The 20,266-nt window shown below is 41.4% G+C and overlaps 1 protein-coding gene across 1 annotated transcript in view; it reads left to right on the top strand.

Moving 5' to 3' along the window:
- Positions 1-4,879: 4,879 nt before the first annotated feature.
- The window catches only part of LOC125458240 (voltage-dependent anion-selective channel protein 1), a 30,777-nt gene continuing 15,390 nt past the window's right edge, over positions 4,880-20,266 (top strand). The window contains exon 1 of the mRNA XM_048543328.2: positions 4,880-4,990. The gene's annotated coding sequence lies outside the window, so the exon portion shown is untranslated. The remainder of the gene's footprint in view (positions 4,991-20,266) is intronic.

The following is a 20,266-nucleotide window of genomic DNA, read 5'->3' as shown; positions in this document are numbered from 1 at the left end:
AACAACAGAGGTGTTGTTGGGGTGATTTTAACTCTTCCAATAGTGACCGAGATTCCCACTGTGCTAGGGGCTTAGATGTGGCAGAATTTATTAGGAGCATCCAGGAGGGACTCTTGAAACATCATATGGATAATCCAATTAGGGAAGGAGCCATGTCAGATATTGTATTGGGGAATGAGCATGGCCAGGTGATTGAAGTTTCAGTGGGGAAGCATTTCAGGAACAGTGATCATAGATCCATAACTACCTTAAACCTTATGGAAAAGGGTAAGACTGGTCCTACGGTCTGACAAGATCTATCCGAGAATACTGAGGAATGCAAGTGAGGAGATTGCTGGAATCTTCGTATCCTCATTAGTAGCAGGCAAGTTCCCTGAAGACTAGAGAATAACCAATGTTGTTCCTTTGATTATAAAGGGTGACAGGGATAATCCACAAAATTGTAGGCCACTTACATCAGTGGCGGGGAAATTACTGCAGAAGATTGTTAAGGCCAAGATTTACTCATGTTTGGAAAGAAAACTGACTTATTATGAATAGTCAGAGTGGCTCTCTGCAAGGCAGTTCTTGTCCGACAAATGTGATTGAATTTTTAAGAGTTAGTGTTGAAGATGATAATGGTGGTAAGGCAGTGGATGTTGTCTACATGGACTTTACTGAGGTGTTTGACAAGGTTGCTCATGGTAGGCTTGATTGGAAAATTAAGTCTTGTGGGATCTGTGGTAAGTTGGCAAGTTGGGATACAAAATTGGCTTTGTTATAGAAGAGAAAGGGTAGTTGAGGAGGGGTTCATTTCTGACTGAAGGTCTGTGACCAGTGGTGTTCCAAAAGGATCAATGCTGGGACCTTTGTTGTTTGCAACATTCATAAATGCGTTGAATGAAAATATAGGTGGTCTGATTAGTAGGTTGGCAGATAATGTGAAAATTGGTGGAGTTTTGGATAGCGAGAAAGGTTGTCTACTGGAAACTGAGAAGTTGACAAGTCATGTGGCAGCTGCGTAAAACTTTAGTTAGGCCCCATTTAGAGTGTTGTGTGCATTAATTTTTGCCACATCCTAGAAAGGAAGAGAAGGCTTTGGAGAGAGTTCAAAAGAGGTTTGTCTGGATGTTGTCTGAATTGGAACAGATTAACTATAAGGAGAGGTTGGACAAACTTGCATTGTTTTTGCTACAGCATTTGAGGCTGAGGTATGACCTGATAAAAGTATATAAAATTATGGATAAGGTGAAATAGGTTTCAGGTGAGGGGGAAAAGTTTAAAGGAGATATGCGGGATACGTTTTTTTGTGCAGAGGTAGGCGCCTGGAATGAGCTGCCTGGAGCGGTGATAGAAGCAGATATGATAGCAACATTTAGGAGGCATTTGAACGGACACATGAACACACAGGGTATAGACAGATACAGATCATATGCAGGCAGATGGGATTAGTTCAGAATGTCATTATGGTTGACATATGGTGGACCAAAGTGCCTGTTCCTGTATTGTACTCTTCTATGTTCTAAACTCTAAGCTTAAACATTACAGAAGAGATTTACTGGGTTTTGCAGGCCAGTAAGCCATTAACTCTGAACAGATCCTGAAAAATTACAAAGGTGTCTTTTTACAGATGTTGGATATCTTCCCAATGAATATTATCCCAAAGTAAATGAGGGCGGTGACCAACCCAGCACCTGTCAAGAAAAGTTCCATTCTGAAAGACAACATAGAACTGCTTTAGAAGAACATTGGAAACAAACCTAGAAAGAAGATAGCATATATGGATCCAAAGGATCTCAACAAAGCCTTGAAGTGATATCATTTCATGGTGCCAGCCAAAGGAACATTGCTACAACTTATCAAGACGAAGGTATTCACTACCTTTGATTCTATGGTTGGTTACTAAGAAGTGAAGCTGGATGAAAACAAGTTTTTTTTAAAAACTTTTAAAACTCTGGATGCCATCTGGGAGAGATATTTACATGCATATGCTGTTAGGCACTTGCATTGTCCCAAAAGAGTGTCAATGCTGACAACGTGAGATTATCAGTGACCTTAATGAAGTGCAAGCAATTTTTGATCATATTGTGGAGACAGAACGAAAGAACCCATCACAGATTACGATCAAAATCTGGTGTAATTGCTAGTGTGCTCGCCAGGTGCCTGAATCTGAACAAGAAGATGCAATTGAAGATGCCTGAATTCAAGTACTGTACTGACAGTAAATGCACTTTGCCTGGAACCTGACAAAGTGAGAACTATTTGGGAGAGGCAAGCTGAGAGTGCACTCTGGCCACAACTGCTCTTCCTCAAACTGCTTCTATTCGCAACAAAGAATGCGACTAACTTTGCGAAGATACAAGTTGGGCATGAAAATATAAGCAAGGGAAATGGATATACACTCTTCTGTTGAGAGCTGCATTCTTAATTAAGAAAGTTGAGAATGCTAATGCAGAGGGTGAAATCTTCCAGCTTCAATATGGAGCAACTGTTCTAGAAATCAGCAACCCAGCAGAGGCAATGAATCTGAACTACAAGGGTCTTACTCAAATAAGGTGAATTATACACAAGATGTAACTCTCCAAATCCTGCAGGAAGCAATGATGAAAAGATGGCCTGAAACCATGAAGGACACAGATGTAGCTGTAAGACTATTTGGCATAGAGAGACAAAGAAAGAGCCCAGTACGGCATCTGGTACAAACCAAGTAGTCATTATCCTTAAGGAAGTGAGAAGTATACTGAACCGCATCCATGCTAGCCATCAAGGGATTGAGTCTGGTCTGAGGAAGGCAAGAAAAGCGCTCTACTGGCCAAACATGAACAATGATTACGAACTAAAACCAACACAACGTTTGTAACAAATACCAAGGTCAGCAAGTCAGGGAGACACTGAGGACACATGACATCCGAGGCAGACTATGGGTGAAGCCTGAAGTAGATGTCTTCACTGTTGCAGTGACTGATTACTTTGTTATCATCGATTACTATTCTGACCACTGGAAGTTTGACCAGCTGGTGTTCATGATAATCAGTGAGATTGTAGAATGCCTGAAAGCACTTCAGTCATTACAGTATTCCAGATATTGTCATGAGTAACAATGTTACTCAGTGTTCAGTTGTTTCATAAAGAATTAGAAAATTCAAAAGTATACAATTTCATGCCATCCTGAGTAAAATGGAAAGGTTGAAGCTGCAGTTCAATGTATCAAAGGGATCACAAAGAAATTGAGAAAATTCAGCAGAGTTGTATAAGGCAATCCTTCAGCAAAAAAATACATCAACTGAAGGCACAGAAAGTCACCCAGTCCAAAGATTATTATTATGCACAAAAATTCAAGGTGAAATGGCGGAAAACCAAATTTGACCAAACCAGTTAAAACTGCCAAGGCATGACCAGAGCTGAGTATTAGAGAACAAGTCAGTGTGTAAATCTTCGGCGCTTTCAATAAAAGTCAGCCTAATTACTAAGTTGGGACCTGTGACGAGCAGTTGTCATCTCAATTTGTTCAAGGGAACATGCAACATGCATGTACAACTAGAGAAGTTGTGCATTCACAGGAGGCAATGGATCAGGAAGAATCGATTTCATTATCTACAGAATGGGCATCACTCCTTGAGAGCCACTGTTACCCAGCAACAGAAACGGATTCACAACAAGAGATATCAGGGCAACAGCATCACCACAGGAATGGAACTCCCTGGACAAGCAGTATCAACATTCGAACGAGCACATATCACAGGATCAGCCAACGACAAAGCACACAGAGAATAATGGGACTTGCAAAACGTAAAGACTGCTATTGCAATGCGTACGTAGAGACCGAATGAAGTGACTAGAGTCAGCACACATTATTGTTAATGAATGATAGGTTTATTGCTCACCACGTCTATCGCGGAACTTTCAATTGCAATGACTGTGCGAAAAAGGAACGTTCGAAAAAATGGCATCAGACCGTCCTCCCTGGACTGACATATCTCCCCCCTACCTCCCCAACTACACTCACCTTTACTGGCTCCATCCTCGCCTCTTTAGCTTGTCTGTCTCCCCTCCACCTATCTTCTCTATCCATCTTCGATCCGTCTACCCCTCTCCCCCTCCCTCTTTTCTGATGAAGGGACTAGGCCCGAAACATCAGCTTTCCTGCTCCTCTGATGCTGCTGGGCCTGTTGTGTTCATCCAGCTCTACACCTGGTTATTTCGAAGAAATGTAATTGTGCCCTCACTCTATCAGCTGGCTTGCCACAGTCAGGTAACGTCTACCCATTCTGCCTATGTGAGGAGTCCGTGAGTAACATTAGACATATCCCACTTGAGCCAAAATAAATTCTAAAATAGTAATTTCTCATTTGCTCATACCGCAATGCTTCAGCCCTGTCCGACTTCTCTGCTGAAACTCCACCTAGGAATCATCTCAACCCATTTACGAAATACTTCATCGAAAGCAGGAACACGCCCCTTCTCACTATGCCATTGCGAAGCCAACAGTCGGTTTATTCATAAGCACATGTGTCTCCAGCAGGGTGCAAACGTTGTCACTGACCAGTTGAAAATGTGCCGCAGCAGCGCTCAGTCATTGATAATGGGAACTGCAGATGCTGGGGAATCCAAGGTAACAAAGTGTGGAGCTGGATGAACACAGCAGGCCAAGCAGCATCTCAGGAGATTCAAAATCTCCCCTTCCCCTACTGCATCCCAAAACCAGCCCTCAGTAGAGGAAGGGGAGATTTTGAAGCTCCTGAGATGCTGCTTGGCCTACTGTGTTCATTCAGCTCCACACTTTGTTATCAGCACAACAGTCATTCCCTGGAGCCGCTCCCCTCCGTCGCCGCCCCTCACTGCGCACGCGCCGCCGTTCGCCCGCCCCCTCCCCTTGACTGCGCACGCGCCGTTGACTCCACGTCCCGGGGCATCAGCGCATGTGCAGTCGTTCCCTTTCGGTCAGTGTGTGCTGCTGAGTTGTTCGTTTGGAAATTGTCGGCTGGAAGCTTTCCCTCCCAGCTCTTCAGAGGTATGTTTGTGTAACACCGGCGAGAAGAGGACATGTCAGGTAGTCTATGTTCACAAGGAGAGAGGCGGGAGTGAAAATTCTGGACGTTGCTGGAAAGGGATTTGAGTTTAAAGGCCGGGGCTGGGAGTAGGTGGATGGCATCATGTTTGCCTGTTCTTCTCCAGGGTTACGGTCCGTAATCTACCTCTCTGCCACGAGGTTGAGTCCATGGAATAGCAAAGCTCGTTGAAGGCGTTAACTTATATTTCTTGAGTAGAATCCATGCGTTTGTCTCGCTGGAGTCTGTTGAATGGCGGGTGGAGAGTGACCTTTACCAGCATGCAAGGTTGGGGCACTGACAGCTCTTGCATGTCCTTTGGGCAAAGGCTTTGTAACGCTGTTTGTAGGTAACGCCGCATTTGCAAGCGATCTTCTTTCTGCTTTGTAATAAAAAAGTCTTCCATGTCCGATTTAACATGTATTTTACTTTAATTAGGAACTCTAGTCATAACTATACTCGAGCCTGGCCGTTTGTACCCAATGTGCTGAATATATTTTAGCAACATGTGAAAGCCATGCCAATTTGGAAAGGGCAGTAGTTCCCCACATGTCCTAGGGCTAGAATGACATTTCAAAATGTTCATGTCACAATCTTAGGTTGAAACTTTGAGGCGAAGATATTATGCAAACAGTCTCAAAATTCTCTTCATAGAGAGCACTTGCCTTAGATGCTAAACATTTTCACAACTTCATTAACTCTAGTGTCAGTAATGAACCCTCAGACTGATGAGTATAGATAGTAAACTTTTATTTGATATGTTTAGGGCATTAATTTATTCTTGATATTCATGTAAAAATGGCACTACATGTATTCAGTATCATTGAACATGACTTTCATGCCTGTGTAATGGGGAGAAGGCTGCTCCTCAAATGTTGGCCTTTGCTTTGTAATTTGAAAAACACAATGATAAGGAAACAAATATCAAGCATCAAAATAAATATGCATTGCCTTTCAAGCTTGTTTCCAATATTATGTTTTTAAATGTTGAAAAGTGAGTCTGTTTTGGTTACATGTGCTGTTGGGATTCTTTACCCTAAAAGTTGAGGCATTGCTTAGCTGGGAAGTGATGCTTGGTCTTAAATCAATAAAATATTATACAATCTTTATCCATCTGTTCATATGTTTGAGAGTTTTCTGTACTTGTCCTCCCTTGTGTCAGTTTCCTGAAATAAAACTGCATGAGGACATTGAAGAGCTACTTCAAATTTTCAGAACGTTGTGGTAGGTACTCCTTCAACTTCCCAATGAATTTAATTTTCATGCAAAATGGGATGTTAACTATCACAGAGCGATTATTTTGTAAGCCAGAATTAAATTGTCAAATGATAATTTGTAAGGATTGTGTGGATATCATGTTGCAACTAACCAAGTTGCTACATCCAGTTTATTTTTCATTTTTTGATCTGGGTGTTACTAAGTAGGTTAGAAATATTTCCCTTTTCAACTTGTTGGGAAATGTGATAAAAGGCTTTCATTTTGTAATACTGCATGGTGTTTGAGTCAACTGATTGAGTTGTGATGCCACTTGTTGGAAGTTCACAGTGACTCAAGTTGGTATGGAAATGAATCTACCTACGCAAGTCAGGAGAGGTAAGAACAGAAAACATTTCTTAAAGATGTTACTGAAGCATTTGTTTTTTTCTTTAAAAATGGCAGTGGTACAGTTACTGATACCAGCTTTTTAGTTCCATGCTTTTGTATAAGCTGAATATATGTTCTTCATGCTGGCATGGTATTTAAACAAATGATCTCTGGATTATTAGCCTAGAACCACAGACTATTAGTGTCTACCATTCTAGTATATATACCTATGCAGATATGTTATTGCACTACAAATGCACCACAATTATTGAAAAAAAGTTAACTGCACTGAACACTCTTCACACAAACTCATTTCGAGTCAGGTCCCTTCTTCAGAAATGTCAAGTTCCCTGCTCCTCTGCTGCCTGGCCTGCTGTGTTCTTCCAGCATCTGCAGTTCTTGCTATCTCCGCACATGAAACTCAGCCTGTTTTCTAAGCACAGTACTTTTTTACTTTTGCATTTTCTGGTTTGATGTGTTTTCTTTCTACCGCATGCCAACCAGGCATTCAGGCAGATGACTTGTCCTGAAGCCCATATCAATAATATTGTATAACCTGTTGCAATTTGTGCATAAAAGTAGCATGGGATTTTTCCATCTGCTTGACAGGGCAGATAAGACTCGGTTTAACAGTGTAACCTCCAGCAGAGTAGTATACCCTCTGCACCACATTGAAGTGTCAGCTTAGATGATGTACGTAAAACAGGATATAAGAAATTGAAGTAGAAATATGCCATTTGACCCCTCAAACCTGCTTTAATATTCAGTAAGATTGGGGCTGATTTGACATAATTTTAACTCTTTTCTCCGAGCCCCCATGGTCCTTCTGTGAATCAAAAATCTTTAGTTCAGTTTCAAATCTTTTTATTGACCCAACCTCCATTATTTGCTGAGGTGGAAAGCTCCAAATACCAGCAACCTTCTGAGAGGAGAAATTCTTCCTTACCTTCATTTCAGATAGGAGATTTCTTATTTTTAAATTTTGCCCCTTAGTTCTAGATTCCCACAAGGGAGTCCTGCCACTGCCATGTCAAACCCTGTCAGAATTTAACAAGGTTCAATTAGATTACCTCTCATTCTTCTAAATTCAATGAGCAAGGGGCCAATGTGCTTATCTTGTCTTCCATAAGTTAAACCCTTTATCCAAGAATCAGCCGTGTAAGCCTCCCCTGAACTACTTCCACTGCAAATATGCTTCTCCTTGAGTAAGGTGCAGAACTGTACACAATATTGGAGAGAGTAGTTTCAGCAGTACTCTGTACAGTTGTATCAAAATGCTCTACTTTTATACACTTTTTCTTGCAGTAAAGACTAGCATTCCATTTGTCTTCCTAATTATTTGCTGCACGTTTATGCTGACCTTTTGCAATTAATGTACAAGGATATTATAATCTCTCTTCCCTGCAACATCATGCAGTCTCCTGTATTTCTATAACACTGTGCTTTCATTCCTGTTGCAATACTAGATAAACTCTCATTTTCCCCACATTATATTCACTCTGCTAAATTATTGTTCACTCATTTAACTTGTCTATATCCCTTTTCAGAACATTTGTATTCTCATCACAGATAACAAAGTGTGGAGCTGGATGAACACAGCAGGCCAAGCAGTATCTTAGGAGTACAAAAGCTGATGTTTCAGGCCCCGGGAAGGATCTAGGCCCGAAACTGAAGTCTTTGTGCTCCTAAGATGCTGCTTGGCCTGCTGTGTTCATCCAGCTCCACGCTTTATCTCGGATTCTCCAGCATCTGCAGTTCCCATTATCTCTGTATCCTCATCACAGCTTGTTTTCCTATTTATCTTCAAACTGTATTGTAATCAAAGTTGCTTTCAGTCGCATATAGTTTAGATTTGTTCATCTCTGGAACCAGTCTGCTGACTCTGGCAAAAGAGCTGCCACTATGTTAAGGGTGGTAATATTAGCTGTGGAATAATACAGATGCAATGGCATTATTCTGTAGTTACGAGAAAATTTAAGATACTTATTATAGTGTAACTTTGGAGCATTGTATATATTATCAGACTAATTTGTTTGGACTTATGAGACTGGCAGACTGTTTATGAAATATGGTGTTCCTAGGATATGCAGGACTTGCATCTTCTCAGTTTAAGAACATAGTATAACAAACTGACAAATTAATTGAGACTGTCACAATCCATCCAATAACTTCAGTTGAACAGGTGACAGGCACTTAAGCATTCATTAAAGGCATCACCACAAGGTAAGTGACTGTCACAAGTTACAGATACGGTGTAAGTGATTGTTTCCTTTAATCTTAGGTAAATCTGTGGACAAAAAATGGAAAAACCTTTTTACTTCACAGGAAGCATAATGGTTTCTTTAAACTTTGTGAAACATCACAGAATTTTCCTGATTATATGTAGCAATGCATTGAACAGGATTAGGGAAAGGAAGGTTAAGTGCAAGATCAGCTCAAACTAGCACATTTATTTGGAAATGCCTCTTGGGTCTTTCAGACTAATATTGCATACATAGGTCATGAGATTCTATAATGTTGCAAATGATTATATGAAGTGAGAACACCTGATGATTGACTTAGTAGTGACTTTGAATGGTAGAACTCAAAGTTAAAGATGATCTTTATGCCTGGAAATGGTAAAGTAGGAATTTTTTAATGAGTAATAGTGAATAGTAAGTAGCTTGTTACATACTCCACTAATCAAAACCCTGTGACTGACATAATTTCACATTGTGTATTTTATTTTCTGACATCCATGCTCTGATGATATTGATTAAATAGTTATGTAAGAATGGAAAATTAGGGAATTCTAAATGTTGTCAATGGCCATCAACTACTCAGCAGAATTTCTCAATTATTATGCTAGATAATGGAGATTACATTATATAAATCTGTTTGCTGATAGTTCCTTAGTATTTTTGTATGAGTACCTTTCAGATGCTGGATAATGTGATTTACTTTGTAGAAGGATTATAGAATTTTAGTAAAAGGCTTCACAATTGAAAAGGAACATTCCTTGCTTGCGACTGCATCCTTTCAAGAGCAGTAATATTCATTAGCCTGGCATGGGATGCTCATGTCTTTTGGTAATTGTGCTTCCAAACCATTGTTAAGATAATGCTACAGGTCTTAATAACAGTTGGCTTGTCTCAAAGCAATTTATAGGGCAGATAGCAAACTTGAGGGCAAGAAAATTTAGGGCACCTAAATTGCTGTGCAATGTAGTTTGTGGGAGACTTTGCAGATGGTAGTTGGTATATGGCTAAAGGGAGAGGCACTGATCAAGGCATTAGGGAGCTAGGAATCATTTTTCAGATGAGTGGCGAGTCTGTTCTGAAACGTACGGGTGGAAGAGATAGCTGATGTTGGTTGAAGCCAAGTCAAGGGTGGAATTGAAGACATAAAATGAAAATCTTTGTCGTTGCATGTGGGTATCACTTCGCTTAGGCCAGCATTCACTGCTAATCCTTAGTTGCCCTGAAGCTGTGTGTCTTTCTAGGGCCATCCAGAGGGCATTTAAAAGTTAACTGCATTGCTGTCAGTTTGAAGTTACATGTAGGTCAGACCAGATAAGGATGGAGATTTCCTTCCATAAAATACATTATGGCACATCCACATCTGGTTAACTAAAGGTCTGTTGAAGCTTGGTAAAGACAGGAAAAATGGTGTGGCCTTCATTGTGGAACAGATGCAAACTGCTATGTTGGATAAACTGTAGTTTTTGGAGAAAAGAGAAATGGGGAAGTGATTTTTTTCAGAAGAATTCTGCTGTAAATTATGATGTATAAATTATGTTTAATATAAATCACTTGTAATCTGTGTCTATTAGTGCCATCAGGTATAGGGAATAGCTTTTTAAATTGCAATGTAGATCAATTATTTTCAATACAATGTGAGGTGTTTCACTTAACATTGAACGTTATATTTAAAATGTACAATTATGTTGCAAGTCAAACATTCCCTTATGTACAGTCCAAGGGGTTTTGCACCGTTTATCAGTACACTAAGGCAGGAGGGCCTTGGACAGCAATCTGTCCAATTGTGCCTTTAAACCTATGATGCCTGTCTATTTTTTCAGCTGAACAGCATTTTTCAGGATCAAGGATGACTTTTTATTTTACGTTGGTGTTTGGGTCCTGAAGTGACTAAATAATTCAATTCTAGTTCTGAAAACAAAAGCAGAAATTGCCTGAAATACTCAGTAGGTCTGGCAGCATTTCATAGAATCCCTACAGTGTGGAAGCGGGCCACCCAGCCTATTGGGTCAACACCGACCCTCCGAATGGCATCTGACCCAGGCTCAGCACCCCCTACCCTGTCTGTGTAATCCTGCATTTTCCATGGCTGATCTATCTAGTCTGCACAGCCCTGGACCATTTTAGCAGGCTGATTCACCTAACCTGCACATCTTTGGACATCTTAGGAGGAAACCAGAGCCCCTGGAGGATACCCACGCAGACACTGGGAGAACGTGCAAACTCCACGCCGTCATCTGAGGCTGGTGCTGTGAGGCAGCAGTGCTAACCACTGAGCCACTGTGCAGCCCGTCTTTGGAGACAAAAAATTAACTTGTTTTGTATAGTTTGGCAAATGCTGCGTTAGGTCGGGCAGGAAGTATTGCTGAAATAGATGAGTGGGATTCTCAAGGTTTTGCACACTCCTTCCACTGTTTGTACTTTATCTCAGTTTGGGTCTGTAAGAGACACTGAGAATGATGGGCATATTCATTGAAGCCTCTTCTCCAAATTGACCGATCTTGAGCGAGAGATTTTAGGTAGCTTTTGAGGATTCATTTGGATCACATCCTCTGCATTCTTGGTACCCTCTTGCCATAGCTGTGAGTAGAGAACTAGATTTGAAAGTTCTGTATTAAGCGGGGCGACCACGCAGCTCACGTCATGCAGTTGATTGACCACAAGTCGTGTTTTGAAACTGGGGATGCTGTTCTGAGAGAGGACACTAATATGCTCCAGTGGATTTGTAGAATTTTGCAGAGACATGGCTGATAAATGTTTTGTAAGCAATTTGAGGTATCTATTGTATGTTTTCCGTGCCTCTGCATGCAGGAGGGCCAGTAACATTGCCACTCTGAAGACCGTGAACTTGCTATCAATTTGAGGTCTTTGTTTCTCAGGTGGCCAAAGGTTGTATTGGCCTTTTGGAGGCATTGTTGAATTTCATTGATATCTACAGTTGCTGAGAGGGGACTTCTTAGGTATGGCAATTGATCCAGTTGTCCAGTGCACCTTGATAGCCAGTAAGTATTGTTGTGCAGTATAAACATGCTGGTAAAGGATCTTTGTCTCTCTGAATGTGGCAGTGATCTTAGAACCGTGGCAAATTTTTCATTATTTTTGTATTATGTTTTTACTGTTGTTTTTAATTCAACTGGAAATGATTTGTAGACTTTGATCAGCTTTTCTCTTAACAAAAGTCAGTGGGCTTTGTTTGTTTGTGAGGCTAATTCAAGACTGAGCCTTGACCTAACAACATTGTAACAGACATAGTGACCACCCGGGAAGAGTATTGTGTTTAAGTAGTTAGTAGAAATTGGCTTTAAGGAGGTCATACCTCAGAATTGGTTCCATCAAGTCTGAAAGAGACCCTGTGTTCAAGTAGGTGGCACTTGTTGAATGGTAATTGAGACTTTGGGAGGAGTTGATCAGTCTATCAGAGCAGGACCAGAATTAGTTTTGTTTTTCCTGAAGAGTCATAAAGTCATACAGCTTAGAAACAGACCCTTTGGTCCAACCAGTCCATCCTGACTCTGTTTGAACTATGTTTTCTGAGAGATGATTTTTGGCTGCTGCCGAAACAGAATGAAGAGTTGAAAATTCCCTGACCAGTCTGATACTTGTTTCCGGAAGCCCGAAGAGTGGAAAGCTGACTTACAAGTGTTGCTGCCTTAGCCTGAGTAAAGTGAGAAGGTGACTGTGTTAAACGTTTCAGAAAAATGTTTGTCAAGAAATGTGGAGCTGGAAAAGCATAACAGGTCGCACAGCATCCAAAGAGCAGGGAAGTCAATGTTTTGGGCCAAAATCCTTCGTCAGGGGTGTGGGACTGGGGGCAGGGTGGGTGGCTTGGAGGTAGGTTGATGCAGTTAGGGTATTATTGAGCTTGATCAGTGGGAAGGGTGGAACGGATAGGTGAGTCGAAAGATGGACAAATTGGGGTGGAGAAATTTTGAAGCTGATGATGTCAATATTTAGGCCACTGAGCTGTAAGCTCCCAAGGCAAAATATCAGGTGTTGTTCCTCCAGTTTATGTTTGGCCCCACTCTGATGGTAGAGAAGGCCAAAGATGCTTTGCAAACTGGTCCCCAAGTCTGCATTTTGGCCTCCCCGTTATAGAGGAGACTACGTCGGGAGCAACTGATCATGGTAGATGAGGTTAGATGCAGTGCAGGTGAATCTCTGCCAGATTTGGAGGGATTGTTTGGGGCCTTGGGCAGAGGTGAGAGGGGTGATGTTGGGACAGGTATAGCTCCTCCTGTAGTTGCAGAGAAAGCAACCGGATATGGGCGAAGGGTTGGTGGGGAGTGTGGAGCTGATGAGGCAGCCGCGGAGTGAATGGCCCCTGCAGAAAGCAGACGGGTGGGGAGGGAATTATCTTTTTTTCTGGTAAGGTCTGATTGTAAGTGGCGGAAATGTCGGAGGATGATGTATTGTACTCGCACGTTGGTGGGGTGGTATGTGAGGACTAAGGGGACTCTATCCTTGTTGGGGAGAGAGGGTTTGAAGGCAGAAGCATGCGAAATGGACGAGATGCAGTTGAGGGCATCTTTAATAACAGGAGGGGAAACTCCGGGTGCTTAAAGTAGGAGGATATCTAGGAGGTCCTGGAATAGAATGCCTCATCCCGGGAACAGATGTGGCGGAGGAATTGAGAGTATCGGATAGCATTTTGGCAGCAATGTCGAGATGCTTTTCAGTCAGTCTTCTGAAAACAAATGTTTTAAAATGCAGGGATTAATTAGCTTACTGTTTTTTTTATCTGCTCTGCTAAAGTTATTGCATATCTAGTAAATAGTTAAGACTTTGTTTGAGATACAAAATCAGTGTCTGGAAATTAATTCCTAAAAGTCTGGGATTGCTTATTCAAACATCTGTATAGGAACCATTGGAGTGATTATTTGGCGGTCTTGGGTTACTTTTAACTGAGTGGTGAATACTGAGGTAGAAAGGCTGCTTTAGTTCAGTTGTGTGTATCTGTGACATAAGAACGATTTTTGTTTTTGCGCAAGCCTGCAAATGTCTGTCTGCTACGTTGATGACAGGTTCTGGACTGAAAGCAACATACAGAGCAGTTTTCTACTTGTTCTGGAGATTAGCCCACCACAGTAGGAAGCTCCATGGATATGGATACTGTGGAAAAGAAGATAGAGAAGAGCATTGGTGCGACAATACAGCCTTGTTTGACCAACATTTACACACCTATTGGGTCTGTGGGAGAATTATGACTTGTGTGCTGAGTGGGTGATAACACAGTGGGAAAGTAAGTAACCCCATCGGGAATAAAGAAGCACCAAGAGAGCAAGAACACAGCAGGGGAGCATCAGGAACTACAATTGTCACCAGAAGCCACTTCAAGAGTGACTTCACAGTGAAGCTGACGTGTGATTGCTTAGAGAGGGTAATCAATCTTAGAGAAGCAGTAGCAGAGCCAGTGACTCCACATTGATCATGACACCAAACATTAGAAGTGCATCCTGGAATTCTTTCTGACAGAATGCTAATTCTCTATGTAATGACGGGTAGACAATAAATGCTGGCAGTGACATCCACACCTTGTGAATGAATGCAGAAGAACTAGATTGATTTGATCTACATGTCTGTGACTTTCAATATCACTGCAGTAAACTATGACCTCAGCATTAATGCAATGAATGAGCCTAGAAATACAAATTAAAAAGATAGTATCAGTGATAATGGGAACTGCAGATGGTGGAGAATCCAAGATAACAAAGCGTGAAGCTGGATGAACACAGCAGGCCAAGCAGCATCTCAGGAGCACAAAAGCTGACGTTTCGGGCCTAGACCCTTCATCAGAGAGGGGGATAGGGTGAGGGCTCTGGAATAAATAGGGAGAGAGGGGGAGGTGGACTGAAGATGGAGAGAAAAGAAGATAGGTGGAGAGGAGAGTATAGGTGGGGAGGTAGGGAGGGGATAGGTCAGTCCAGGGAAGGTGGACAGGTCAAGGAGGCGGGATGAGGTAGTAGGTAGGAAATGGACATAGAACATAGAAAAGTATAGCACAGTACAGGCCCTTCGGCCCACGATGTTGTGCCGTGGAATAATCCTAATTCAAAAACAAAATAACCTAACCTACATTCCCCTCCATTCACTGCTGTCCATGTGCACGTCCAGCTGTCGCTTAAATGTCACTAATGGAGGTGCAGCTTGAGGTGGCTCCGCTTCCCTAACCTGTTCTTCCTCTCACCCATCCCTTCCTCTCATCTCAAGCCGTACCTCCATTTCCTACCTACTACCTCATCCCGCCTCCTTGACCTGTCCATCTTCCCTGGACTGACCTATCCCCTCCCTACCTATCCTCTCCTCTCCACCTATCTTCTCCTCTCCACATATCTTCTTTTCTCTCCATCTTTGGTCCGCCTCCCCCTCTCTCCCTATTTATTCCAGAACCCTCTCCCCATCCCCATCCCTCATGAAGGGTCTAGGCCCGAAATGTCAGCTTTTGTGCTCCTGAGATGCTGCTGGGCCTGCTGTGTTCATCCGGCCTCTCAGTTTGTTAAAAAGATAGTTTCAAGGCTTTATGAAAATCATCTGTAAATGCGAAGTTACAGCATTGTTATTTCTTTATCTTGATCCAAAGCAAACAGCCCCAAAGCTCTTAGCTTTAGATGAAAAGGCTAAACAGTTATGCTTTGAAATGCAGATGTTTGTGGATGAAAAATCCTTTCTAGTTTATTTCCACAGGTATATGGAGTTCCATTTAATTTGTTGAAGTATATTCTTTTAAATGCTTCAATTACTAAAAGTGTAAAGACGTGTTTGCTTGTTTAGAGAATTTGATAATCGTCTGCATTCCAGGTTGAACTCTTTTTAATGCAAAGGTTGTTGCTAAAAGTGAGATTTTTATTTGTTGGGTGGGGACTGTGCTTCTACTTAAGCAGCCAAACTAGTCCTTCAATTAAGGAGCAATGGTATCTGTTCCGGGCAATGAAGAAATACCCATCAGCAACACAATATTTAATGAGTTCTGATAGCTAAATCCATAAAACCAGAAAATCTGTCTTAAACCTATACTTGTACAATGCTCTTATGATGTTACAATCTAAATTGTAAAACTGCATTGAAATTGACAGTGCCCATGCATTGCCCTGAGGGCGCAAGGTATTCACTTAGTCAGAATCACAGTCGTAGCGTTATTGTTATACTGCATGCTTTTGTTTGTTGCTAATGCTCATACTCCAGAAACCCTTACAGATTTAGGCTAACCTACTTTGTCCAGTGCTGTGATACAATTGAGAGCAGTAATCAGTGTGGTGCTGGACTTGTAATAAGATTTAGGAAATTTCTGTGTTATTGGTTTAAAGTGGCAATAGGAAGCTGTGGTTCATCTTGAAACCTCTAGATGAAAAGAAGAAAAATCAGCTATGCTGCTCCTTTGTGGTGATCACTGCTGAAAATACATATTTGTTGTTGAAGGACAAGATTTGAGTTCAGCTGTGATGCCTCTTAATTGTTAAAATTTACATCAGAATGTATGCTGTAGTAGTGTCAAACAATGTTTGACAATTGTACTCCACTCTCAAGAGATGGCTTAAGAAGTTAACAAGATATTAACATTTTAGAGACAACCTGTGACTTGAAAATTAGTCACCTGTCGACAAATAGATCATCAGAATAGATACTGCATTTGTTTGTCGATGTCACTTGAAAGCAAGGCCAGCTTTTGGTGTAATGCTTCCATAGTTAGACAATGCTCTGACACTTGCTCCCTCCAGAAGAATAGCAACATGGCTGAAATACTACAGGGCTGCCACTCCCTCAGGGTCCATATTCTACTGTAAGTTATGATTGCTTTCTTGAAAGCAGTAAAAGGGGGGAGATTCAGATCAGTTTGAAGTTCCACTGTACTCTAATGTTGTCAATTTAATACAGCGTATTATGTGGGTAAAATAGTTTGTACTAATGTTAGGACTGGTGCCTAGAAAAGTACCCAAATGCAAAATAATGGTACCATATGTTTATCACATGCATATACAGTTTAAAAAAAGGTGAGAAAGTAGCACCCAAGCTGCCCTGCCTGACACCCGTCAGTACAGTACAATCTTCACATACTGTTCCCATACCTGATATCTGAGCAATGATGCATTGTGTGAAAAATGTTTCTTTAACAAAACTCATTCCGGACAAAGACCCGATATATTTTACAGATGTATAAACAAAGAACATGAATGAGCTACTTGGTCCCTTGTGCTTGCTTTGCCACTTAAGATCAAGAGTGATTTGATCACTCCATGTTCCCTTCTGCCTCTGACACCTTTTCCAACATCGTGAGGCAGCCAAGAAAGCACTCTCAGATGTTGCTGTTTAATTTATCACAGTTAAAAACAATCACCAGTTTTCCACAATAAGTGGATTGCTGCTGTTTTAGATAATGGCCCCATTTAAGGGGCCATAGTGACTCAGCACCATGTACAATGAGTCATAAACTTTTGGAAACTATCTAACTTAAGTTTTCTGCATCATTTTATAGATGTTATGTCTAGTCCTACTATTCCTATCTAATTTGCCATTTTGGGAAATACACTTCCATTCTTCTAACTTCTGGTTAGAGTCAGTCCTGGAAGTCAGATGACTTATCACAATTGTGATATCTGCCTACATGACTTTTGAAACTCTTGTATCGAGTCCCATGTGAGCCCCTGTAGTTGAGTATCTTTGTTCTAATTTTATACAAGCTGATATTGAATCTGGACAAGTTCGGTAACCAGGAGACCATATAAGAACATCAGATGAGGGGCATCATCATTAGAAAAATGCCAGATATTGTAAAGGATATAATAACACAGCATTCAGAAATGCATAACAAAATCCAACAGTCAGCATAGCTTCATGAATTGGAAATTATGCCTGACAAATTTGTTACACTCCTCTGAGGAGATAGTGGGGATGGATAAAGGGGAAACAGTAAATGTGCTACATCTATATTTCCAAAAGGCGTTCAATAAGATACTGCGCTAGGCCACTTATGATAAAATTCCATGGTGTTAGGGGTAATACATTAGCTCAGATTGAGGAATGAATAACTGATAAATGAGAGTTGGCATAAAAGGGGGAGCAGTTTCAGGATAGCTGTCTGGAACAAGTGCACTGTGATAGGGATCAATGTTGGGACCTCAGTTATTTGCAGCACAATTTCTTCAATGATGTTGTGTAATTTACAAACTTGGAGACAGTGAATGTGCTAAAGTAGGTGGGGAAACAATTACTGAGGATGACTCAATGAGTCTCCAGAGGGATAAAGACATGTTGAGTGGGCGAAACCTTGGCTGTGAAACATAACGTTAGAAAATATGAGGTTGTATACTTTGGTAAGCAGGATAAAGGCCATCTTGTGGTGCAGTGGTGGCATCTCTACCCCTGGACAGGGAGGACCCAAAGGTCTGTAATAACCTCTTGGAGCAAATTGCTTAGAAAAAAAACAAGTTGCCTTTTATTTAAATGGGGGTGGGGGTTAGTAGGGGAGGGAAGAACCACAAAATTACAGCATTGTGTGTTTTAGGGCTCCTGCATGAATTGCAAAATGGTAGTAACTATGTTCAGTTAGAAAATAGGAACTGTTAGCCTTTATTTCAAAAGGAATGGATTGTGAAAATAGGGAGGTCTTTCTAAAACTTGACAAAGAAGTCGTCAAATCATGCAGAATACTGTAAATGGTTTTGGTACCCTTGTCCAAGAAAAGGTATGACTGGCACTGGCAGTTCAGAAAAGGTGCACTGGGTTGATACAGCCAAGGGCTGTTGAGCAGTGTGCCCTCTAATTTCCTTACCATCTGTGCGAGCCTCAAAGGCCTTTGCACTGCAATGATTAATTGAACCAAAAGTCAATGCTACAGTCAGCACGCTGATGCCAATTGTCATTGCCAGCCACAGCTTAATGAGAGTGATGCTGTGAAACTGGGCTGTGGTTGAGATAGACAAATTTTTTAATCAATAAGGAAATCGAGGATTCTGGGGATAATTCAAGAAATTCGAGCTGTAGATTATGAAATCAACCATGATCTGAGTGATGGAGCAGACTTGATTGGCCAAATGGCTGACTTCTATTCCTACATTTTACCTTATAGAAAGCTAATGTGGGTAGATCGAAAAGTTAATGGGGATGGGACTTACTGGGCAGAAACAAAAAGGAATTTTGATTCCCTCAGTATCTAGAAATTTATTGAAATTGCATTGCTAGCTACTTGTGATACTGAGATTTCCTTGCCGATCAACAGTGAAACAATTGCTTTAAATCTACACGTGCGTAATGCCCAAAAATTATACCTATAAAACTTGCAATCTGATCACCCTGTGATTGGTTAGTCTTCTCCTCTTGAACATATCCATAGAATCCATACAGTGTGGAAATAAGCCCTTGGGCCCAACATCAGTCCAGACCCGAAATGTCAGCCTTCCTGCTCCTCTGATGCCTGGCCTGCTGTGTTCGTCCAGCTCCATACCTTGTTATCCCACTGCATTCCTTCTTTGTAACTATTTGATCCTATTTGCTTTTAAAGTTTTATTTTAAATAAAGCAGGAAGTGGTGTAAATACTCAGCAAATCTATAGTGTGAGAATCAGACTTACATATTGATTTCTCACCCCACTTCACTTCACCTCACCTCACCTCAACTGATCTTTTGTCAGAATTTTGAGCTTTCTTAAATCGTCTGGTCTTTGTCCCAGCTGCCATCTGTGATGAAACATCCCAAAGTTCGTCTCTCATCAGTGAGAGTCTTCTGTCTTTGTCTCCACCTACTTCTCATGCCACAAACAATATCACTTACTATTTGAGGTGGCTTTGTATTTAATGTCACTGGACTAGTAATGAGAATCCAGGCTAATGGTCTGGGGGCATGAGTTTGAAAAACTTAATGTCATTTATGGGAGGAAATGTGCCATCCTTACCTGTGTGACTTCAGACCACAGCAATGTGGTTGATTTTTAACAAGGTAATTTGGAATGTTTACTTGCTAGCCTAGCCAGTGACGCCCACTTCTTACGAATGATTGAAGACAAACTATTTACGACCAGTCAAGTTCCCAAGTTTCTGTCCTCTGCCCCCTTTCTAGACGTTTCTGTCCTCCTGTCAGTTCAACATAGTAAATTGATGTTGTTCCTCGTTTAGCAATATGAAGTCTCAAACCAATTCCATTCCTCAATTTTCCCCCTGTCTAAATGTCCCCTGCCTGCAAGGGCTCCAGTCTCCCAAAGACATTTTCTCTCCCCACTTTTCTACTCTCCCTTTGTTCTATCCTTGACTCTCAGCCCTGATTTCCCCGTGCCTCGGGTCTGATCCTCCCTTGTTGTCCAGTCCACGGTCTCTGCCCCTTGAGTCTTGAACAAGCATATCTTAGACCTGCAGCTTTCCTCACTGCCTCTATGGTTCACACACCAATTTCTGTTACTTGCTACCCAGGGAAGCAGGGTAGCTCTCCATGCAA

This window comes from Stegostoma tigrinum, chromosome 13, assembly GCF_030684315.1.
Source record: "Stegostoma tigrinum isolate sSteTig4 chromosome 13, sSteTig4.hap1, whole genome shotgun sequence".
Classification (NCBI taxonomy): Eukaryota; Metazoa; Chordata; class Chondrichthyes; order Orectolobiformes; family Stegostomatidae; genus Stegostoma; species Stegostoma tigrinum.
The sequence above is the reverse complement of the archived record's forward strand: the minus strand, read 5'-3'. Positions and strand labels throughout refer to the sequence as shown.